The 26,209-nt window shown below is 34.6% G+C and overlaps 1 pseudogene across 1 annotated transcript in view; it reads right to left on the reverse strand.

The window, feature by feature from the left end:
* Positions 1-292: 292 nt before the first annotated feature.
* LOC309805959 (dysbindin-like) overlaps positions 293-26,209 on the reverse strand; it is a 34,563-nt pseudogene continuing 8,646 nt past the window's right edge. Inside the window, exons 2-4 of the transcript in view lie at positions 24,739-24,790; positions 998-1,298; positions 293-580 (exon numbers count right to left, since the gene is read on the reverse strand). The product of the transcript in view is annotated as a dysbindin-like (transcript). The remainder of the gene's footprint in view (positions 581-997; positions 1,299-24,738; positions 24,791-26,209) is intronic.

A 26,209-nucleotide genomic window follows, 5' to 3' on the forward strand; every position in this document is an offset into this window, starting at 1 on the left:
CTGTGCTGTAGGATTATGTGTATATTTGCTTTGCCTTTTTAACTTTTTTTAAAACATATTCTGCATTTTCTAAATATCTTCAACTAAAGCCTAGAACTATAGAATGAGGCAAAACAATGTCAAGACAAATATGGCATGATGCATCCTCTTTGATTTTGGGGGTCTAACAATAGAACAGGACTTATGAGGACTTTATTCCATGCCCCTTCCATTCTAGGGAGCATGGCATTAAAACTATTTCTGCACACCCAGGGAGAGTCTCTGCTGACAGGGGGACTTATCCCCAACTGCCTCACCTCTCAGCTATCTGCAGGTAACCTGTGGAAAGGTACTATTCCACGTCCTGCAAGACGGCCTCCTCAAAAACCTTCTGCTGCTCCTTCAGCCTCATTTGCTGGGTATGCTCCATTTCCAAGACCTTCTGGGTGTGTTCTGCAGCTAGTTCAACTTTGAAGATCTCAAGTTCATTCCTCTTATTTTTCCTGTAATTTTCCAGTTATTGGGACTGCTTATGTTTTATCTTTCTATTGCCCACATAAAACCTCCAGATTCAGCAGGTGGTTTTTTTGTGTTTTTTTTTTTTTTTAAACTGGAGAGGAATTCAGATGAAAGTCCTGAAATCTGGAGAGCCTGAGGAGGGGTTATCCTTGAGAGAATACAAGTGTTTCCTACCCAGTTAACTCATCTGTTTTTTCTTTTTTGTTTTTTAATTTAATTAATTTATTTTTGGCTGCATTGGGTTTTCGTTGTGGTGCACGGGCTTCTCACCATGGTGGCTTCTCTTGTTGCAGAGCCCGGGATCTAATCCCACGGGCTTCAGAAGTTGTGGTACTAGAGCACAGGCTCAGTAGTTGTGGTGCACGGGTTTAGTTGCCCCGCGGCATGTATGATCTTCCCGGACCAGGGATTGAATCCTTGTCCCCTGCATTGGCAGGTGGATTCTTAACCACTGCACCACCAGGGAAGCCCCAGAAGCTGGTTTTTATCTCCTAAATACTAGCCATTAAATATGTCAGATTTGCTGTCATAAATTCTAAATCTGATATTAAACATGGAAGTTGCTGAGGATGCACCTGTAACTCTTAGCTCTGTCTTCTTTTTCTCCCAGTGTGCTGAAAGCATAACCACCTTGCTATCCACCAGCTCTCTAGCACCGGCACATTCTTTGGTTCTTCTGTGAAGTGCAGCCTATGTATCTTCATACCTGCTAAGTAATTCTAGTCCAGCAGAGCACTTTGGCAAATATGGGATATTTGGGGGCCAATTTTTCCAGTTGTTGAAAAGCTTTCTGAAGTATACTAGTTAAGAAGAATTATAGAAAGATTGTTATAAACTAACTCAATATTTTATCTTATTTCTTTAATTCTAATATAATATCTATTCTCAACAACATATTAAAAATGTTCTAAAGCTATTTAAACTTAAGCTATTTATGTTTTAAAGGCATTTTAACTCATGAAAGTTCTGCTTTTTGATGAAATAAAGTATTCCCAGTTCTCCTTTATCTTTTTTAGATTCATCATGCTTAGATTCCAGTGCACTATTCACTTAGAATACTCTCATTTTCATACTCTGCCTATTCAAAGGTCTTTGAATGAGAGAAAGAATTATTCTAAGAATAAACGCTTTGCTTTGTAAATTACAATTGTCTTCCTTCTCGGGAGGACTTTGTGATTTAGAATTCTTTCTAAACTCTGGCACCTTTGTTCCATTCAAAATATTATTGTAGAATTTCCAAGTACCCCAAGGATAATGGGAGCATTTTAAATTTGAATCTCTACACATCCTCCAGGGAAAAATTGCTGATCAACAAAGTTAGATAAGAAAATCTTGCATAGTTAATATTAACAGCATAACTAGGATACAGAGAATACACCTTCAGTTTACTTTAATGGTGCATAGCCACCCAAGACCACAGAGTGTATTTAAAGCCTGTATTTAAGTGGAGCCCACGCCTGAAAGGAGGTAAACAGGCAATTGTGATGAACACAGAAGAGTGTTGTAGGGTTCTAGTAGGGATGGCTGCAGAAAACATCTAATAATATTTATACTTAGATGCAGAGGGTCCTAACCATGGTAAGAAAACACAGAGAACATTTAATAGGGAATTAAACAGAATGGATTTAATTTATGTGATACCAAAAATGGCAGTGTCATACAAGCAAAAACTCTGAAGGCAATGGAGGATCCTCAGGAAGAGAATATTTAGAGGCTTGGTGGTAAACAGAAATAAAAAGATGGCTGAAAATCAAAACCTTACTGGAATTAGAAAACAGCAAAGAATCAAAATGTGTTAGAACAGAAGAGATTCTATTTCCATTTGTTGAAGAAATCACTGTAACAGCAGGAAAGGTTTCTCTTGAACTAAGAAATGAAGTATTCCACCAAACCTCACCTTTATATAATTTTTCTGCTGTTAGTCCCAGAAAACTCAAACAATAATTAAAAACATCAACAAAATGTGAACACTGATCCCATCAGAGCTACCATAATTAAAAAAGAACATAAACATAATATTTTTAGGCAAAAATTTCTCTAAACTAAGCTAAGAACAAAAAAGAAAAGTGTAAGACAACATTCTGACATGAATTAAATGTAATTAAACAAGCATTTGCAGAATTGAAATAATACCACAAATCAGAAATACAAAGAATCTGACTACAAATGGACAAATAAAAGGATATAAAATAAGAATTGAATGAATTAAAGAAATGAGAATAAAAGAGTAGAATCTCTGGAATGAAGGCTAAATGACAAAGGTGTCCAATGGAGCATATATACAATCAAAAACATAACATGGGATTTAGAAAATAAAAGTGAAAAAAAGCCCAGAAATGTCTAAAAAGGTAAAATGATGAGAAAGAAGTTGTGTGTGTGTGTATTCAAGACATACAGCAAATTAGATGAATTTTTATAGAAATATTCTACTTAATAAATGAAAAAGAATTATAGAATTAAAATATCATTATTTTTCTATACCTAATATTAATCAGCAATGACTATTATCATGATAAAATAAAAGACAGTAGTGCTTCATGACTTTCTTTGTGGAAGAACACAGCTGCCCTTATGACATAATAGTCCAAAAGGGAAAAGCCTTCTAGATCTAACTAAGAATTTACAGGATGTAAAGAAGGCAGAGGTGTATGTTAAATCATACCATGGGGATGCAATCAACATTATCCAGACAATGGAAAACTCTAAGGACAGGTAAATCTATGTCCTCAACAAATGAATTATAAGAGGAGGCAGGGAGAGAGAAAGAAGTGGAGGCTACAGATAGACTTTAAGAGACACCAACTAACGTGAGGATCTTATTTGGATTATGATTCAAAAACATTATCAGCCAATTGAAAATTTGAATACTGAGTGAATATGTGATGGTAGTAAGTAATTACTGTTAATTTTAAATATGATCATGTTGCTACCTTGATGTTACTTTTTAAAATATTTTTCTTACAGAGATGTGATTGCATACCTATGCTATTCTTTTTTAGTTCATGAAGTTAAAACAGAATCATAAGGTCTGCCCAAAGTGAAAAGAAAGGCTTCTTGCTAGAATCTGCAGGTCAAGGTCCCTCAAGTTCTCCTGTTTCTTGGAGTTGGTAAGCAGTCCTCTGAGGCTTTGGAGTGCCTAGGTCTCATCCCTGTGGTCCTCCTCCCTCATTTCATACTCCATTCCACAGTTTATCCTCTTACGGGCTATCACCAAAGGAAAATTCACAGCCTCAAAATTAACTCCATATAGAGCTCCAGCACAGCTTAATTATCAAACAAAATCAAATGATAAGTTTGTTAGGGATTTTATGGTTTCCTTTGCGGATTTTAACACTAAGTATTTAATATATCTCTCTACTTATATCTCTACCTCTACCTATCTCTCTCTATCTATCTCTATCTATCTATCTTCATCTTTATCATGAGCTTCAAGAGCTTATGGAATAGCGTGGTGAAAAAAAAAATCTCTGCTCTCACTCTGGTGGAACATGGCAAATAAAATGTTGGGTTGAAACTTATAGAATCCAGAAAAAGTTCTGGCACATATTAGTGTTGAACCTTAGACAACTTTTTTTTTTTTTTCTGATCTTCAACATACCACATACCAAAGAGAAATTCCCATTACAGTAGATGTAACAGAATTGTCTTGTTCATCAGATGATGATATGTGATAAAGGGCCATTTCCACCACAAAAAGCAAGATTTCTGCTTGATCAACAAATTATTTGTTTTTTCAATAGTTTATAAAACTCGAATCCCAATAAAAAAGGAATACACATAAAAATCTATACATAAGTTTTTGTAAAATTAAGGGAGAGTTCACATCTAATGCAACTAGGAATAAACATAGACTCTATATTCATCCTATACATATGTGCAAATACATATACACACATATGCATACACTTAAATGTTTTGTTTATAATATCCTTGGTATTAAAATTATAGTTACAATATTTATAATAATTCTTAATGCAAGGTGTATACACCAAATTCTTTGTAGATATTCATTTAAAGAATTTCTAATACCTGAAATATAATTACCTTTATTTTGTAACTTTTGCTTTATATTATGATTCAAAAATAACTATGAAGAAGTGGGGCAAATTCTTTATTTTTTTCTTCTACACTAAGATATTTAGATTGATGATGAAGCACATCGTTAACCAAGGTAAGGAGAGGGACTCCTTACAGCTGCCGCTGGGAGTGAAAATCAGTTAAAAGATCTAAAGGGCAACTGTAGCTTGACACGCAAATTTTGGAAATAACAAGCTCTATCAATTTTATTTTTAGGAATATTTATTGATATGGAAAAATTTACAGAATTAATTAAGTAAAAATGCAAGTTGCATAAAAATTCATAAATTCATAACTTAAACATATATTTCTATAAATATAAATTTAAAATTTGGTATTCAAAATATAAAATGAACATCTTGGAAAATATTAGAATAAACAATTAGAAACAAGAAAAAAGTCAGTAAAGTTCATTATTTTATCTTGTGTGTTATGTGATAACAGCCACCTTGGTTAGAACGTATTTTAAAAGTCTTCTGCTTCTTTATGCTTCTGTTTTTCTCGAAAAAGCTTGTAGTTTTTATAATAAAAGTATGGAAACTTGCCAAGAGCTTAAATAAAAAAATTCCAACATCAATAATGGCATATTTGTTAATGTTAATGCTATATTTGTTATAATATAAATATGAAGTGCAAACCAAAATAACACCTTATGTTCCCTCACAATTATTCTTGTAATAAGACATTTCTTGAAGTTTTCATCAAGGTTAAGAGTGAACTAATGGTTCAGTAATTCAAAAGATATTATTACCTTCTGTGGAAAGCTAGAACAATCAGTGTAAGAATGACTAAGGAGAGAAAATCCTTAGGTCACTTGAATTTTTCTTTGCAGTTGCCTAATCTGTATCTTCAAGAAAAATTGATTCTCATTATCTTGAAAGACACTGGAAATAGTTACATTATAGAATATTAAAAATTTGGAAAATATTATGCCTCACACAATTTTGAATTATTGTGTTGATCATTTTATTTGTAATGTCCTCTCCAGAAATGCAAAGCTCCTCACAATTATTACATTATTTATATCTACTGGCTATTTGAAGTGGTAAAATAAAGTAGAATATGTACAAACAGCAAATGTTCATTACATAATTAAGGCACTGAAAAGGCACACTATTATCTATTCCAAATTATTTGTCAATTTTAACATTTCTGTTCTTCAAAAAATAAGATCCTACTTCTACTACATGGAAATAGGAAAAAACAACAACAAAAAAGAAGCTCATATGAATGTTATTTAAGGTATTTATTTCACATTGCGTCTGCCTGAAAAATGCTTAAACTGGCAAGCAATTCCATATGTTTAGCCAAGCAGTCAATTTTTCTAAAAATATAATCATAACTCTATTATAGAGCTTCTATAAATTACAAATAACCTATAGAACAATTATAAAGAGCATGAGCCCGGAAGGTGAAAATTTCATAGGTTCAAATCTCAGCTTCACTAGTAACAAGAACTTTGCTCTTAGGCAAGTCAAGTCCCTTAGTTTTTTCGTATTTAAAATGGGATAATAATATAGGGTTATCGTGAAAATAGAAATGACTAATATCAGACACAAAAAAAGCACTATATAAAATCTAGTCATTATTATTATAATTATTAGTATTATTTCTGTTGATAATATTATATTTACTACTAGTAGTGTTAGTAACACTGAAGGTAGTATTATTTGAATTTTACTCGCCATAAAAACTCAATAACATATTATGATAGTCCATGGTAGAATGTTAATCCCAATTTCTTGATCATTAAGCCATTTCTACTGTACAAATGAAATCTCTTAGTGTTTTTTCAGAAGAGAAGAAAAGCACTAAGATGTAGAGGCATTTATTGTCTGCAGATTATTATGTGAAAATTTCTAAGCACGTTATTGAATTTTTGCAGCAATTGAGGTAATTATTTTTTGTTCATATTTTATAGATGTTGAAGGTTTATACTCCAAATATTTGGCAGAGTGAACACTGCTTTTCTGTAGAAAAAGGAAAAGTCAGATCTTTGACCCACAGTGTTATAATTAAGCCATTCTTTAGATGTAACACATAGTAGCTGTATGTGTTTATTTTTCTGATATTGAAGTGACACTCATTGTCACATAATCTATTTGGAGAAAATGTAGGAGTATGGAAAGAGATTGAGAGACATATTTTGTCTAAATCACGGGGTTTTTTGGTGAGGGTCCCAGGAAATGTTTGTGGAAATGCTTTGTGAACTGTGAGAATATATGCCACTGGAGCACTGTACAGTTTTGGGAGTGCTGTGGTAGTTTTGTGTATGTGTTTCTTATTGTTGTTTTGTTTTTGACAAAATTGGAGTATTCAGTAGAATTTTTAAAAATTCAAGCTGGGAGTCACACATACCCCAGAAGAGATGTAGTTAATTTTTTTTCTTTTTCTTCTTTATAATATCATAATCTACAAATGAATTTTTAGAATACTGTTTTAAATATTGTTTTGACTTATATTCCTTTTTATTTTTTAATCTCTAAGTATTCAATAATGGTCCTTGAGAATGCTTGCCTCTTGGAATATGTATGTAGAGATAATTCCAAAATTTTTATTTTGGAACTTTTTTATAAAACATGTTACTACTTCAAGAATAATTATTTTAAAAGAAATATATGCCCATTTTGATTTTACATAATATTTTAGAAAGTACTTCTTGTGACTATCCTGTATTTATTATAAGTAATGACATTTGCAATGAAACTAGTAGCTTGCAAAGCAATAATTATCATTATTGCATTCTCAATTGTAGAATTATACATAAAGGAATCACTAGAGCATTAAATTTCAGCCTGTAATAAACCTAAGAAAACATGTTATTCAGCAAGTTCATTTTATAAATGAGGAGATCTCAACACAAGGTTGGATGAGACATATCCTGGAACTTTGCATCACAACCCATAGTCTCCTAGGGATTCTGTCAAAAGAAAACACCTAAAAGTGGTTCAACATGATTTAACATGCAAATCATTTGAGTAAGTTTAAATTTATTAGTAGGCTTTATGAGTTAAATTTCAGAAATATTGTAGGTTTTATTAATAGAGTTTCAGCACTATAATTTTAAGCTTCTGTGTCTCTTCAGCTTTCCTACTGAAAGAAATGATTGTGATTTCTTAACCACTGTATCCTGGTGCCTGGCACATTGTCATCATCATCATCACCATCACCATCATCATAATTAAATATTTGAATAATTCTTACTACTCTAGATACAGCTCTAAGAGCATTGGATAGATTATTTCCTTTTATTCTCACGGTCACATGAGGTCAGAACTATTATTATCGTACTGATTTTACAGATAAGGAAACTGAGGCAGAGAGAGGCTAAGTTACTCGATAAGCATACACAGCTGAAAAGTGGCAAAATCAGTATTTAAACACAGAATTTGGTTCTTCAGCATGCATTGTTTACCATTATACCATGTTGCTTCAGCTATATGTTCCATTAATTATGCATTCATTAGCTCATCTGATTTTTAGTATAGCCCAGTGAAGTATTTAGGACTCTGCTCAACATTCTGTAATAATCTAATTGGGAAAATAATTTGAAAAATAATAGATACATGTTGATGTCACAGAACCAATGGGAAGACGCTATGGTCTGAATGTTTGTTTCCCCCAGAATTTATATGCTGAAATTCTAATCCCCAGTTAGAATGGTATTAGGAGGTAGAGCCTGTGTGAAGTGTCTAAGTCATGAGGGGGGAGCCCTCCTGAATGGGATTAGTGCCTTATAAAAGAGGATCCAGAGGGAGCCCCAGCCCCTTCTACCAGGTGAGAACACAGCAAGAAATAGGCAGTCTGCAACCCAGAAAGGGACCTTCACTAAAACCCAACCATGCTGGCACCCTGACCTTGGACTTCTAGCCTTCAGAACTGTGAAAAATAAATGTCTGTTTTTTATAAGCTAAAAAAAAGAATAGATACATGTATAAGTGAATCACTTTTTTGTACACCTGAAACTAACACAACATTGTTAATCAACTATATTCCAATATAAAATAAAAAGTTAAAAAATCCTACTGTATTCTCAAAATTACAGAAAAAAATAATCAAGATCAAAGCACTCAACTGCCTTATCCAAGCTTATGTAATAAGAGGTACAAGTGACATCCAGAAAGGGAAAAACCTAAATATAATTCCAGTCCTCTTTCAACATCATCTTAAATTAACAGGTTGGCATATATCAGAAGAAAAATAGGCTATACTGAGGACTGATTCTAAACTTAAATTCATATTTTTCTAAGACTAAATATATATAAAAATATCTTTTATATCAAATCATAACTTGGAGGGCACAAGCACAAATGTAGACACAAGAGCAAGGCAAATAATAATTTTGCAAATGCCACTTATAAACAAATTGCAGAGTATTTCAAAGGCTCAGCAAGCACTTTTCTACATGGTGAGCATGATTCATGCCCACCCCCATATATAACTCCTCCATAGTCTTCTTACAGTGTATCTTTTCTGTTTCCTGCTTTAAATGTCCATTTTCAAAGAATCATTAAACAAATAAGAGAGTGTACTGGGAAATTCATAATAAGATGAATACCAATATAGTTTTTGCTTACATTCTTTTTTCCCTCAAACTTAAATAAATTAGGAGTCTATATGAGTAATGTCTGTAGCCTTATTGTTCTTATATAATCTTCAAGCCTCAAGCTCCAGAATAAAAGATCTTAATCACCTCCCTGGGTCCCCTGAAACTTCAATTACTTCACCTAAAACAAAATCCCCCCCAAAATGGTATTCTAATTACCTACTTTTCTTTAGGATGAAAGAGATAGTACAAGAAAGACCTTTATAAAGGGAAATTTTTTTTGAAATAGAGAGCAATATATTGATGGAAATCATATTAATAAATTCTTATAAAATGTTAGAGGTTCTGTATATAGTTTTCTTCCTATTTTCATGATGTATTTTAGGTTCTAGAATTGTAATATAAAGTTGATAAATAAGGAAAGGCTAGGATAGTATAATGAGTTAGAGTATTTTTTATTTTATTTTCAACAAAAATAATAAAACCTGTTTTCTGAGACTTGTTTTTAACGTACCTACTCATTTCCAATTCAGTTCTTGTTTTTTTGGTCATTCTATACCCTCCCTGAACAGAGAACTTTTGATCCTGAAACTGGATAAACTAATTCAGATTCCATTCAAGCAGTTCTTACTGAATAGGATGAAAAATGTGGTCAGTTGATTTGTGTCTTCAGTGAAGATAAATGCCTAGTAGTGAGTAAATATTGGATGCTTATGAACTTAAAATTAAACTACTAGATAAGTAAAATTTCTGGTCTCTACTCTGTGCCAGTTTCTGATTATGTTTTATTTTCCCTCCCCTCTTTTCATCTTCATATCTCAACATCAAACAGGACAAAGCCAAACTGAAAATCATGGCCTCATACTTTCTAGTTAGTATCCAGCCTACTTTAATCTGGCATCTTTCACCATTGAAATTTGCCCATTTTAGTGAATTATTTCAATCTTTATGTTTTACTTGTTCTTTGTATATTGTAAACAATTATTCATAATTTCATGGAAATTTTCTCCTATTTTGCTTATGAAAAACCAGTTTTGTAGAGTTTTTATTGTTTAATTATGAACATTCCTTTTCAATCCACACATCTCTTTCCTCTTCTCCTCTTTTGCTCTCCTGTTGTTTTCCTTCTTTGTGTATCTCTGTCTCTTTCCCTGTCTTTGTCTCTCTGTCTCTCTCTCAGTCTCCTCAATTTAAGATGACTGTCTCAATGATTTCATAAATTCCTTGGTTTACTAGTCATACTCTGAAGCCTCCTAAATCTGTATCTCTAGTCCAGGTCACTATCCTGGGTTCCAGTACTATCCATCTTCTCTGAGCCCTCCTATAGACATGTGAAACTAAACATGCCGAATGTGAAAAATGTTTGTCCTCACTATTTCCAATATTAACATACAACATCATAAGCTAAAAAATTGCTCAAACCAGAAATTATTGAAGCAATTTACACTACTCTTATACCTTTTATCCCCTCTTTCAAATACATATGTCATCAGGTTCTGTATATTCAACTTAATATAAAGACTATTCCCACCTCTGCAGTTTCTGGTCTCACAGTGTCTTGGATATTAGTATCTAGTATCATAGTGTATAATATAATGTAAAGTCACATGGTCAGGTATGCCCCACCAAATGTCTCTTCCCAACTGCAAACTAGGTACTCTAAAATGCAAACTGAGTTATTTTATTTCCCTGCTTAAAATCATTCAACGGTTTCTGTTCACCACAAAATAGATCTTAAGTTAGAAATGGAATAAAATATTCCTTATGATTTACTCCTTCTTTTGCAATCTTTACCCCATTGTTTTTTTTCCCACTTCTCAAAATATAGTACTATTTGGCTACATCCACTTCCAAAATATACTACACTGTATTATGCCTTCAGGTCAATAGCCATGTTTTTCATCTGCCTGGAAGATACCTTTCCTCTGTATATCCTACACTTCTATCAGGATTCAGTTAAATTGTTCTAGAGTAAAATGTTCACTGTATAACTAACCCAGGATAACCTTGTACCCCGTTTTGGGGCGGCTCACTTAAATTGTATATTTTTGTTGTTTTTGCCAGATCCATATGCAGTCAATGACTTAGATGCTTCTACTCATAGTGTGATTATTCTTCGCTACTAATTCCACTGAAGTACCACCTTATTTCTTACCAGTTAGAACTAACTCCGATTTCTCATCCCAGGCATTCTATTTACACCCATTTGATTATAGACATTTCTTTCACTCTCCTTTCCCTTGAATAAGCTGGCACTTTTTCAGGCTCTATACTCATCTATTGTCACTGTATGTGATACCTCGCATAACCAGCCTAGGCTCTGAGCTACATTGCAGCAGAGCATTAGAATTCCTCACTGTGAGTCATGTTTCCATATCATACATGTTTCTGTGGCAGGACAAATTACTGGTGGATTTGTGTAACCCCTCTGTTGGGGAAACATGGCACTTGGAATTAAACGCTTAATCAAGTCTTTGTGATTCAAAGGCCTAGTTATTTTACTATAATAGCCATGAAATGCACAGTGTCTCCATTACCTCTTGTTCCCAATAAATGAAAAGTTTCAAGAAAATAAAGAGAAAATTTGAAACTTTTAATGTGTCACAGATGTCAGATGGCATATAATCTTTTTTTTTTGCAGTACGCGGGCCTCTCACTGCTGTGGCCTCTCCCATTGCGGAACACAGGCTCAGCAGCCATGGCTCACGGGCCCAGCCGCTCCGTGGCATGTGGGATCCTCCGGGACCGGGGCACAAACCCGTGCCCCCTGCATCTGCAGGCGGACTCCCAACCACTGTGCCACCAGGGAAGCCCATGGCATATAATCTTAAACACTTTAATCCTTTTACAGCTTTAATGAGGTTTAATTTATGTACAATAAGCTGCCTATATTTAAATTATACATCTTGGTGTTTTTTAAATATATTCATAAAATATTAAATCACCATCATATTCAAAGTACTAAATATTTCTATCAAACCCTGCAGGTTCCTGTGGCCCTATTAATGCATCCTTCTCTCTATCCCAACCCCAGGCAAAAACTGATCAGATTTGTGCCACCATTGAATCGATTTCATATTCTAGAATTTTATGAAATGTAATAATATGATGAACAATCTTTTCTCTGTCTTCTTTTATTCAGTAAAATGATATTGAATGTAGCAGTAGTTTGTTCCTATTATTGCTGAGTAGTATTTAACTGTATAGATATACCATATTTGTTTTTCTATTCTTCTGTTGAGGACATGTATTTTTTTCAATATTTGGTTACTATAAATAAAGTTTCTATGCATATGTGCATATAACTCTGTTGAACATGTGTTTTCAATTTTCATGGTAGTGAATTGCCAAACTTGTTTCCAAATTGGTTTACAGTGTGTATTGGCCTATATTACAGCACAAGATAGTATTTTTATATGGCCAGGATTCAAACACTGGCTATTCGTATGGACCTTCTATAATGATAAGTAAGGCAAGGGCTGCATCCCATTTCTCCCATCTGTAACATGGGGATAAAAACATAACCCTATTTAAGGGTTGCTCTGAGCAAAAATTATTATGTGTAATAATAAACATGAAGTATAAAATATAGTCTTTGGAAGGAAAATAAATGTTCAAAATCTCATTATCATTATAATGATCAATTTCATGATATAATTGGTAGATTATGGAAAAGAAATGTTTAATTGATTTACCTTCCAATGACAACTTGTATAAAGCCTCTGTTAATTGATATATACAAATAAGACAAAACCATCCATAAATGAAAATATTGGTTTGATTTGTTTCTCCTGGTTTCTATAAACTAATGTGCAATTAGTAAAGTCTATTACTTGGGGTCATATGGATAAGATTGGCTGATACAATAAACTGAACTAATTTCCACTCAATCTGCTGTAGGTTTATGTGTATGTGTGTGATAATTTCCTGTTATATAATAAAAATTATTTCCTTGAATTTTAGTAAGAAAATTAATTTTTAAATTTTATGATATTGATTTTTCACCTTCTGGAGATATTCAGAATTATAATCATCATTCCTATGTTACTTTTAAAAGCTAATTTGATTAGTTACTTTTAGAAAGTTCTGACACATAATTTACTCTCCTAAGCTATTTTAAAATTACATTGTATTGCATTAGGTGTTAGATGATTTGTATAGTTTATTTTTTCTAAAGGGAGAAAAAATGACCTTTATATTAACTAGATGTTTGCAAGGTTTTTTTTCTCTATTTCTCTTTGGAAATACTTGTTGCCTTACATGTAGGGCAACTTCTATTTAATTCATACATTTGTATGCAGAGAGTTTACCAACCTAATTCCAGTTCACAATTGATTTATTGTGAAATATCTATTTACTTAAGTAACAGTGAATGTGATATACTGGGAAGGTTCTGTAAACAAATTGTGTTCATTTCTTGCACCTCAGCAAAAATTCTCTTTGCTAGTGTTCCAAAAGTGGCTATTATATAACTGGCTCCCTTTTTTGTTGTTTGTTTTTTGTGGTTTTGTTTTAGTAACTTCAATAAAGGCATTGAATAACGTCTTCTAAATTGTAATAGATTTGTATCCCCTTAAGAAGTGATACTTTCAAAGAATACAATGATCAAGAAGTGCAGGAGAGATGAAAGTGAGGAGATGAAGCAAGAAAAGTATGGGAAAGGAAGAAAGGAAATAAATTTAAGTTCTTTGTGGCTAACAGTTGAGAAGATAAAAGATAAAATATTTACATATTCAATACCACAAATAATATGTAATAGTATAATAAACAAATATGTATAAAAAGAGAAAAGAGTAAAGCAGTAATCTATTTAATCTTTTTATAGAAGTATAGTTGATTTATATTATATAAAATATTATTGTAATGTATTTCTCTGATCTCTGCCTCAACTCACATATGTTAGTATAGGCAAACATGGTTTTGAATACAAGAGCATATATAAAGTTAAATACAAATAAGGTTTTGAAGGAAAATGAAAAGTTACTAGAGTAGGTTACCAAAGGTGTCCACAGGCTACAGATTACTTGTTTTATAGTGTTTTAAAAAATAGAAGAAAAGTAAATAACAAGAAAATGAAAAATGTATTGATCTTTCAAGATAGATGTTTAATGTTTCTAGATTGCCTCAGAATCCTCGTAACCACAAGAGTGCTAAGATGAACAGCCTCACACATGCTCTCCTATGAACATATATATGCTTTTTCTCTGGAATAGGAAATCTGGATCATAGATTACAATGTATTAAATTTGGTTAAGTACTCACAGATTTGTCTTCAGATTGAGTGCACCAAACTAACTCTTATGAATAGTACATGTGCATTTCTGTTGGTTTCTTTTTTGAATTTTATTTTATTTTATTTTTGTATACAGAAGGTTCTTATTAGTTATATATTTTATACATATTGGTGTATATATGTCAATCCCAATCTCCAAATTCATCCCCCCCCACCCCTGCTTTCCACCTTGGCATCCAAACATTTGTTCTCTACATCTGTGTCTCTATTTCTGCCCTGCAGAGCAGTTCATCTGTACCATTTTTCTAGATTCCACATATATGTGTTAATATATGATATTTGTTTTTCTCTTTCTGACTTACTTCATTTTGAAAGACATCCTCTAGGTCCATCCACATCTCTACAAATGACCCAATTTCGTTCATTTTTATGGCTGAGTAGTGTTCCATTGTATATATGTACCACATCTTCTTTATCCATTTGTCTGTCAATGGGCATTTAGGTTGCTTCCATGACCTGGCTATTGTAAATAGTGCTGCAATGAACATTGGGGTGCATGTGTCTTATTGAATTATGGTTTTCTCTGGGTATACGCCCAGTAGTGGGATTGCTGGTTCATATGGTAGCTCTATTTTTAGTTTTTTAAGGAACCTCCATACTGTTCTCCATAGTGGCTGTATCAATTTACATTCCTACCAACAGTGTAAGAGGGTTCCCTTTTCTCCACATCCTCTCCAGCATATGCTGTTTGTAGATATTATGATGATGCCCATTCTAACTGGTGTAAGGTAGTTTTGATTGTAGTTCCCAGCACCTCGTTGTAGTTTTGATTTGCATTTCTCTAATGATTGGTGATGTTGAGCACCTTTTCATCTGTCTCTTGGCCATCCATTTGTCTTCTTTGGAGAAATGTCTATTTAGGTGTTCTGCCCATGTTTAGATTGGGCAGTTTATTTTTTTAATATTGAGCTGCATGTGCTTTTTATATATTTTGGAGATTAATTCTTTGTCCATTGATTCATTTGCAAATATTTTCTCCCATTCTGAGGTTTGTCTTTCCATCTTGTTTGTAGTTTCCTTTGCTGTGCAAAAGCTTTTAAGTTTCATTACGTCCCATTTGTTTATTTTTGTTTTTATTTCCATTAATCTAAGAGGTGACTCAAAAAAGATCTTGCTGTGATTTATGTCAGAGTGTTCTTCCTATATTTTCCTCTAAGAGTTTTATAGTGTCTGGCCTTAGATTTTGGTTTTTAATCCATTTGGAATTTATTTTTGTGTATGGTGTTAGGGAGGGTTCTACTTTCATTCTTTTACATGTAGCTGTCCAGTTTTCCCAGCACCACTTATTGAAAAGGCTGTATTTTCTCCATAGTATATCCTTGCCTCCTTTGTCGTAGATTAGTTGACCATAGGTGCATGGGTTTATTGCTGGGCTTTCTATCCTGTTCCATTGATCTATATTTCTGTTTTTGTGCCAGTACCATATTGTCTTGATTACTGTAGCTTTATCCTGACTATGGTAGTCTGAGGTCATGGAGTCTGATTCTTCAGCTCTGCTTTTTTTCCCACAAGATTGCTTTGGCTGTTTGGGGTCTTTTGTGTTTCCATACAAATTGTGAAACTTTTTGTTCTAGTTCTGTGAAAAATGACACTGGTAGTTTGATAGGGATTGCATTGAATCTGTAGATTGCTTTGGGTAGTAGAGTCATTTTCACAGTGTTAATTCTTCCAATCCAAGAACATGGTATATATCTCGATCTCTTTGTATCATCTTTAATTTCTTTCATCAGTGTCTTATAGTTTTCTGCATACAGGTCTTTTGTCTCCTTAGGTAGGTTTATTCCTAGGTATTTTATTCTTTTTTTTGCAATGGTAAATGGGAATGATTCCTTCATTTATCTTTCAGAATTTTCATCATTAGTGTATAGGGATGCAAGAGATTTCTGTGCATTAATTTTGTATCCTGCTGCTTTACCAAATTCATTGATTAGCTCTAGTAGTTTTCTGGTAGCATCTTTAGGATTCTCTATGTAATGCATCATGTCATCTGCAAACAGTGACATTTTTACTTCTTTTCCTATTTGGAGTCCTTTTATTTCTTTTTCTTCTCTTATTGCTGTGGCTAAAACTTCCAAAACTATGTTGAATAATAGTGTTGAGAGTGGGCAATCTTGTCTTGTTCCTGGTCTTAGTGGAAATGGCTTCAGTTTTTCACCATTGACAATGATGTTGGCTGTGGGTTTGTCATGTATGGCCTTTATTATGTTGAGGTAAGTTCCCTCTACCCCAACATTCTGGAAGGTTTTTATCATAAATGGGTGTTGAATTTTGTTGAAAGCTTTTTCTGCATCTATTGAGATGATCGTACGGTTTTTCTTCTTCAATTTGTTAATATGGTCTATCACATTGATTGATTTGTGTATACCAAGGAATCCTTGCATTCCTGGGATAAACCCCACTTTATCATGGTGTATGACCCTTCTAATGTTCTGTTGGATTGTGTTTGCTAGTATTTTGTTGAGGATTTTTGCATCTATGTTCATCAGTGATATTGGCCTGTAGTTTTCTTTTTTTGTGGCATCTTTGTCTGCTTTTGTATCATGGTGATGGTAGCCTTATAGAATGAGCTTGGGAGTGTTCCTCCCTCTGTTTTATTTTGGAAGAGTTTGAGAAGGATAGGTGTTGGCTCTTCTCTTAATGTTTGATAGAATTCGCCTGTCAAGCCATCTGGCCCTGGGATTTTGTTTGTTGGAAGATTTTTATTCACAGTTTCAATTTCAGTGCTTGTGATTGGTCTATTTATATTTTCTATTTCTTCCTGGTTCAGTCTCAGAAGGTGGTGGTTTTCTAAGAATTTGTCCATTTCTTCCAGGTTGTCTATTATATTGGCATAGAGTCACTTGTAGTAATCTCTCATGATCCTTTGTATTTCTGCATGGTCTGTTTTTACTTCCTTTTTTTTTTTCATTTCTGATTCTATTGATTTGAGTCTTCTCCCTTTTTTTCTTGATGAGTCTGGCTAATGGTTTATCAATTTTTTTTTCTCAAAGAACCAGCATTTAGTTTTATTGATCTTTGCTATCATTTCCTTCATTTCTTTTTCATTTCTTTCTGATTTGACCTTTATGATTTCTTTCCTTCTGTTAACTTTTTGTTGTTGTTGTTGTTGTTCTTCTGTCTCTAATTGCTTTAGGTGTAAGGTTAGGTTGTTTATTTCAGATGTTTCTTGTTTCCTGAGGTAGGATGTATTGCTATAAACTTCCCTCTTAGAACTGTTTTTGTTGCATCCCATAGGTTTTGGTCATCGTGTTTTCATTGTCATTTGTTTCTAGGTATTTTTTGATTTCCTTGTATTTTTTGATTTCCTCTTTGATTTCTTCAGTGATCTCTTGGTTATTTAGTAGTGTATTGTTTAGCCTCGATGCGTTTGTATTTTTTATAGATTTTTTTCCTGTAATTAATATCTAGTCTCATAGTGTTTTGGTCAAAAAAAGGTACTTGATACGATTTCAATTTTCTTAAATTTGCCAAGGCTTGATTTGTGACCCAAGATATGATCTATCCTGGAGAATATCCCATTGGCACTTGAGAGGAAATTGTAATCTGCTGTTTTTGGATTGAATGCCCTATAAATTTCAGTTAAGTACATCTTGTTTAATGTATCATTTAAAGCTTGTGTTTCCTTATTTATTTACATTTTTGATGATCTGTACATTGGTGAAAGTGGGGTGATAAAGTCCCCTACTATGAATGTGTTACTGTCGATTTCCCCTGTTATGGTTGTTAGTATTTGCCTTATGTATTGAGGTGCTCTTATGTTGGGTTCATATATATTTACAATTGTTATATCTTCTTCTTGGATTGATCCCTTGATCATTATAGAGTGTTCTTCTTTTCCTCTTTTAATAGTCTTTATTTTGGAGTCTATTTTGTCCAATATGAGAATTGCTACTCCAGCTTTCTTTTTATTTCCATTTGCATGAAATATTTTTTCCATCCCCTCACTTTCAGTCCGTATGTGTTCTAGATCTGAAGTGGGTCTCTTGTAGACAGCATATATACACGTCTTGTTTTTGTATCCTTTCAGCCAGTCTATGTCCTTTGGTTGGAGCATTTAATCCATTTATATTTAAGGGAGTTATCAATACATTTGTTCCTATTACAGTTTTCTTTATTGTTTTGGGTTTGTTATAGTAAGTCTCTTCCTTCTCTTGTGTTTCCTGCCTAGAGAAGTTCCTTTAGCATTTGTTGTAAAGCTGGTTTGGTGGTGCTGAATTCTCTAAGCTTTTCCTTGTCTGTAAAGGTTTTAATTTCTCTGTCGAATCTATATGAGATCCTTGTTGGGTAGAGTAATCTTGGTTGTAGTTTTCTCACTTTCATCACTTTAAATATGTCCTGCCACTCCCTTCTGGCTTGCAGAGTTTCTGCTGAAAGATCAGTGGTTAACTTTATGGGTACTCCCTTGTATGGGAATGCAAGGGAACTCCCTTGTATTAATTGTTGCTTTTCCCTTGCTGCTTTTAACATTTTTTCTTTTTATTTAATTTTTGATATTTTGACTAATATGTGTCTTGGCATGTTTCTCCTTGGATTTATTCTGTATGGGACTCTATGCCCTTCCTGGACTTGATTGACTATTTCCTTATCCATATTAGGGAAGTTTTCAACTATAGTCTCTTCAAATATTTTCTCAGTCTTTTTTTTTTTTCTCTTCTTCTTCTGGGACCTCTATAATTAGAATTTTGGTGTGTTTAATATTGTCCCAGAAGTCTCTGAGATTGTCCTCAATTCTTTTCATTCTTTTTTCTTTATTCTGCTCTGTGGTAGTTATTTCCACTATTTTATATTCCAGGTCACTTCTCCATTCTTCTCCCTCAGTTATTCTGCTATTGATTGCTTCTAGAGAATTTTTAATTTCATTTATTGTGTTGTTCATCATTGGGTTTTTTTTTTTTTTTTTTTTTTTTTTCTCTTTAGTTCTTCTCGGTCTTTGTTAAACATTTCTTGTATTTTCTCCATTCTATTTCCAAGATTTTGGATCATCTTTACTACCATTACTCTGAATTCTTTTTCAGGTAGACTGCCTCTTTCCTCTTCATTTGTGTGGTCTGGTGGTTTTTTACCTCGCTCCTTCATCTGCTGTGTATTTCTCTGTCTTCTCATTTTGCTTAACTTACTGCATTTGCAGTCTCCTTTTTGCAGGCTGCTGGTTCATAGTTCCCTCTGTTTTTGGTGTCTGCTCCCAGTGGGTAAGTTTGGTTCAGTGGGTTGTGTAGGCTTCCTGGCAGAGGGGACTGGTGCCTGTATTCTGGTGTATGAGACTGGATCTTGTCTTTCTGGTGGGCAGAACCACATCCTGTGGTGTGTTTTGGGGTGTCTGTGAACTTATGATGATTTTAGGGAGCCTCTCTGCTAATGGATGGGGTTGTGTTCCTGTCTTACTAGTTGTTTGGCATAGGGGGTCCAGCACTGTAGCTTGCCTGGTCGTTGAGTGGAGCTGGGTCTTAGAATTGAGATGGAGCTTTCTGAGAGAGCTTTCCACCATTTGATATAACGTGGGGCCAGGAGGTCTCTGGTGGTCCAGTGTCCTGATCTTGGCTCTCCCGCCTCAGAAGCTCAGGCCTGGCACCTGGCCACAGCACCAAGACCCTGTCAGCCACACGGCTCAGAAGAATGGGAGGAAAATGAAAGAAAGAAAGAAAGAAAAAGTACATAAATAAAATAAAGTTATTAAAATAGAAAAAAATTATTAAAAATAAAAAAGTAATAACTAAAGGAAGAGAGAAAGAAAGAAGAGAGCAACCAAACCATAAAACAAATCCACCAATGATGACAAGTGCTAAAAACTATACTAAAAAAAAAAAAAGGACAGTCAGAACCCTAGGACAAATGGTAAAAACAAAGCTATGTAGACAAAATCACACCAAGAAACATACACACTCACAAAAAGAGAAAAAGGAAAAAAAAATATATATGTAAAAGAGAGCAACCAAATCAATAAAGAAATCTACCAATGATAATAAGCTCTAATACTAAACCACAATAAACGTAAAACCAGAAACAAATTAGATGCAGAAAGCAAACCCCAAGTCTATAGTTGCTCCCAAAGTGTACAACCTCAATTTTGGGATGATTTGTTGTCTATTCAGGCATTCCACAGATGCAGGGTACATCAAGGTGATTGTGGAGATTTAATCTGCTGCTCCTGAGGCTGCTGGGGAAATTTTCCTTTCTCTTCTTTGCTTGCATACCTCCTGGGCTTCAAATTTTGATTTGGCCCTGCCTCTGTGTATAGGTTGCCTGAGGGCGTCTGTTCCCCTCCCAGACAGGAGGGGGTTAAAGGAACGGCTGGTTAGGGGTCTCTGACTCACTCAGGTCGGGGGGAGGGAGGGGTATAAAATGCGGGGCAGCCTGTGGTGGCAGAGGCCGGCATGACATTTCAACAGCCTGAGGTGCACCATGTGTTCTCCCGGGGAAGTTGTCCCTGGTTCACAGGACCCTGTCAGTGGTGGGCTGCACAGGATCCCGGGAGGAGAGGCGTGGATGATGACCTGTGCTTGCACACAGGCTTCTTGGTGGCCGTAGCAGCAGCCTTAGCATCTCATGCCTGTCTCTGGTGTCCGTGCTGATAGCCGCGGCTCGTGCCCATCTCTGGAGCTCGTTTAGGTGGTACTCTGAATCCCTTCTCCTCACGCACCCCAAAACAATGGTCTCTTCCCTTTTAGGCAGGTCCAGACTTTTTCCCAGACTCCCTCTCAGCTTGCTGTTGTGCACTAGCCCCCTTCAGGCTGTGTTCACACAGCCAACCCCAATCTCCTCCCTGGGATCTGACCTCTGAAGCCCAAGCCTCAGCTCCCATCCCCTACACCACCCCCCACCCCAGCGGGTGAGCAGACAAGCCTCTCAGGCTGGTGAGTTTTCCTCGGCATGGATCCTCTCTGTGGGAATCTCTCCGCTTTGCTCTCTGGACCCCTGTTGCTGTGCTCTCCCCCATGGCTCCAAAGCTTCCCCCCCCCACACCACCCCAGTCTCCACCAGTGAAGGGGCTTCCTAGTGTGTGGAAATTTTTCTTCCTTCACAGCTCCCTCCCCAAGGTGCAGGTCCTGTCCCTATTATTTTGTCTTTGTTTTTCCCTTTTTCTTTTGCCCTACCCACGTATGTGGGAAGTTTCTTGCCTTTTGGGAAGTCTGAGGTCTTCTGCCAGCGTTCAGTAGGTATTCTGTAGGAGTTGTTCCACATGTAGATGTAGTTTTGATGTATTTGTGGGGAGGAAGGTGATCTCCACATTTTACTTCACCATCTTGAAGGCCGAGAGCGAGACTAGAATTTTATTAGACTAAATCCATGTGGGCTCTTTCAAGATTACTTGGGAATAAAATTTTTAATATGTAACTATTTATCCATATGAAAATAACCAGAATTTTAAACAACTTTAACTTCTGTATACTGTTTTCCCTCCCTGAAGAAGTGGATAATACTATGTACTTATATTTATACATTTACATCTTAAAGTGATTTTTATTTTGTAACCTGTCTTTTACAGTCAGAGGAACTTATAATAAGAAGTGATGAGACTGTGCAATATGCCAAACCAACTTCCCAATAAAGATTAAAATATTTCAGGGACTGAATCACTCTTGGAGGTCATCTATTCCATCTTTCTCATTTGCCAATTTGAAAACAGAGGTCCCAAACAAAATGAACGAAAAACTGTTCAGGATCACATGGTTAATTGGCAAAACAAGATCAAGATCTATGTTCTCCTGATTTCTCACCTAGAATTTTTACAATATTATGTGTCTTTGTTGTATGGTTTTAGCCATTATAGGTGCTATTATGTAGTGTTGGCAATTTAGTGTATCTCAAATTAGTCTGTCAATAAGATTTTTTAAATCTAAACAGACACAACATTGACTAACCATTCTTCATAAACATGAACATAGAGTTCAAAAGTATGTGTGTTCACACACACGTTCATGTGTGTGTATAAGGCCTAAATGCAAATATAGAAAGTTTCCTGTAATCTAAAGGCAGCAAATACAAATCTGTCCATTCAAAATTTAGGCAATGGATATTTTTTGAAGAAAATATACCAAAGAAGTAAAATAAATTGGAAGTCAATATTTATATTTCAAACAACTAGATATTAATTGAATTTTAAAAATCTGCTGATGACTGAGGCATAAAAAGACTATATTTTTCTGGAGGGAGAAACGCCTCAATGACCATGGGAGAAAAACTTGTAATTAAAGAGTAAATCTGTGTTATGGCATGTAAAATTATTTCTGCATTATTTGCTCTGGACCTCCACCCTAATAAATGAGTTATTGTAAAATCAAGGTCAGTTTCTCATACTGACAGTATTCCCACATCATCCTCCCACTCATAGTACCTTTGTTCGAAAGCCATGTGATCGGTTTAACAGAATAAATGCTGTTATCATGCAAAGAAATGTGAAGTAACATATGCATCTGTATTATCTATGAATCAATGTATTGAAACTTCTCTAGGTATGCTAAAGTTGGAAAATATTTGTGGATCATTTTTTACACACCTCACAATAGTGGAAAATTCTGCCAATGTATTGCTAAAAATTAACTCTGGCATTACAAGAGGGCCCTGAGTGGCTTTCAGTACAAAAGCTAATACATTTTATATTAGCATTTCTGCTTGGAAAATTCTTAACTGAGCTGCCAAAGGGGGTTAATAAATTTGAGTTAGAAAACAAATTTGTTATTTTTTATATGCAGCCTCATGACTATACTGTTTAATATTTATTAGTAGAGTCAGTAAAATTTCCTTGAATTGTTTGATTGTATCATGACCTAAAAATCACTCTCACAAATGTTTTGACAATATATACACTTAATGTCTTGAGCAATTAAATTATCATGTTTCTGAGTATATACTTTGATTAACACCTTAAGTTCATGATCCAGAAAGTCCACGTTGATCTGTCTTTCACGCTACAACATAGATTCCCCCTTTAAAATATATAATTAACACGATTTATAATCCCTGAAGGGTACAATATTGAAAATAAATAGTTGCATAAAAAATAAAACGCTATCCCTTTTCACATAAAGAACCTACTATTTCCATATAATTTGAGTTAGGTCTTAAACTAAAGATATGAAATATTGAGAAAAAAGAACTGATGGCATAATTATAAAAGATTAAGCACATTGTAAGTACCAGGTAATAATAGTATAAATACTTATTATTAAGCTTTAATATGATTTTATTTGTGATAGATACTATAGTCATGTTTTTAGATGAAGACACTAAAACTCATCATTTGAGTAACTTGTCTAAGCTTACATAGTTCTCTGCACTAGTAAAATGCTCTATGTATTTCAAAATACATCATTACTCATCACTCTATACTGGGGCAGAGCCTCTGGATACATGGCTCAGGGTCCACTCTTCTAAAACAGACTAAGTCCTCCACACCACTTATTCCTGCCTGTACCAGTTAATGTTAAAGTGTACATGGCCCTGACCACCTATCTTCTATCACCCTAAGTGTTCTGATCTTCCTTATTACCTGAATCCTAAACTTTTTCATTGTACTCTCAAGAATTGTGCACCATAATTAAGAAATCCTCTAATAACTTTAATCTCTCATCTAAAAGTTCTATCTACTTCCATTCTTTCTTTCAATGAATCATTATTGAGAATATCACTGGACTGGTGGCTGTTCAATAATGTTCTTGAGTGACTGATTTTTTGGAGATTTTGGGGTTTATTTCAGTGTCCTCTGTTATCTCTGCAGATAATATTCAGAGATTATTGCTAATTCCAAAGTTTTAAAGAAACGCTGCTGCCATGGTCTGAATGTTTGTGTCCCCATAAAATTTCCATGTTGAAATCCTAACCTCCAAAAGTGATGTGTGATGGTATTAGTAGGTGGGGCCTTTAGGAGGTGATTAAGTCATGAAGGTGGTACTCTCATGAATGGGATTAATGCTTTTATAAAAGTGATCCCACAGAACTCCCTGGCCACTTTCACTATGTGGAGGACACAATTAGAAGTCTGCAATGCAACAGAGGGCCTTAACCAGAACCTAACCATGCTGGTATCCTTTTCTTAGACTTCCAGCCTCCAAAACCATGAGAAATGAATTTCTGCTCTATATGAGTTCCCCAGTTTGTGGTATTTTGTTATAGCAGCCCAAATGGACTAAGACACCTGCCATGTTCTTCTCACATCCTTGTGGTTGCCCTCATTTATTCCTGCTACAAACAGTTCATCAACTGGCATGAGATTTATTCTCCTTAAATTCCAAGTCCTGCTTTGTTTCTGTGCAACTTCTATGAGCAGCTGAATATTCCATCAATCTCTCTGTTCGGTGAAGTCCTTAGCCTATTCATAACCACTGACCTTCTAATCTTTCCCACTTCAACCAGTCATTACCACGCTCACACCTGGAGCCCTGTCAACAAATTAAGTCAATCCAATTCCTAATATGATTCAGTCATCCCACTCTGAAAAAACTCTTGGCTACTCCCAGCTTGCTCATTTCTCTGGGACTTCTTTTCAACCTTGTCAAGATGTGCAATCCATTTCTCTACTTTTTCCCACTCCATTAACATTATTTATAATTATCCTCTTATTTTTAATTTTCTCATTATCCAGCTTAGATTGCTAAATCACAAAGATTCTTTGCTGGCCTAAATTTTTTCGAACCTTGTTTAAAAAAATCCCAATATTGAATGAACCTAATTCTGGATATTCTCTACACTGACATTTAAGCAAACTAGTACTTCTAGGAAAAAAATCATACTAAGAGACAAATTGTTTCTTCCATAAATCTGTGAAAAAACAAAAAATAATAAGCCATTAGAAAGACTAAGCAGTATTACCATCTCTCTAATCATTCTCTGTACAATGACTAAATCAAATTTTTTCTTTTCAGTCTGAAATTTCTAACTCTTCCCTTCATTCTCAGATTACTCTGCTGATTTATAGAGACAGTAGAAGTTATGAGATGGGGACTCCTTTATTATACAATTACTCAACACAAAATACTACTTATATCTAGCGGTGCTTGCCCAAACTACCATCCCAAAAAGCAGAATATGGGCAGCATCAGCAGCTTTGTGCAAGAGCTGGTCAAAAGATGCTACCAAGTGTTAAGAGCTTGGAATAATAAACCCTCCAACAAGTAATTCATGCCCAAAAGGAGAGGATTCTCTGAGTGAGAAAAGCAGGAATTGAGTATGTGAATTATTTTAAGTACCAGAAAAAGAAATTATAGTTCTGGAGTTGTGGGTAAGGACAAAACAAAACAAACAAAAAAAATGCTTGCAGAGTCAGCAAGTGATCAAACAGGGCTGTGGTGGTCAGAGATGTAAAGGATCTCAGAAATATCCATCAAATTTCTTTTGCAAAGAAATCCACCCTGCATGCAAAATTCAAATATAGCAAGGCAGAAGAAAGTCTCGGAAAAAAGAAAAATGAAGTTAATTTAGAAGGTAGAAGGGGTAGAAAGAAAGTACAGTGACAGTAAAATACAACCTATAAATTTGAGAGCACTTTCTAGAAAGGCAATACCTATAGAGATTTAGGAATATCTGGAAACAAGAAAGCATATATAAAACAACAAAAATATTCTGAGTGGATGTAAAGCTATGAAGTGGTTACACCGGTCACATTTTGACTACTCCATGATGATAATAGATGAGGAAATAATGAATTGTGAAACTTTGTAAAGTACACTGGCTTTACTACCCTCTTCACAGTGAACTATAGTTATTCACATATGGGGAGCAAAAAGGTTATTATGAGAAAAATGAAGTTGAATTAAATTTTGTTTATGATAAAATAAAGTCATTAGGAAAATAGGGACTAC

Source organism: Mesoplodon mirus (assembly GCF_964341445.2).
Source record: "Mesoplodon mirus genome assembly, chromosome: 6".
Classification (NCBI taxonomy): domain Eukaryota; kingdom Metazoa; phylum Chordata; class Mammalia; order Artiodactyla; family Ziphiidae; genus Mesoplodon; species Mesoplodon mirus.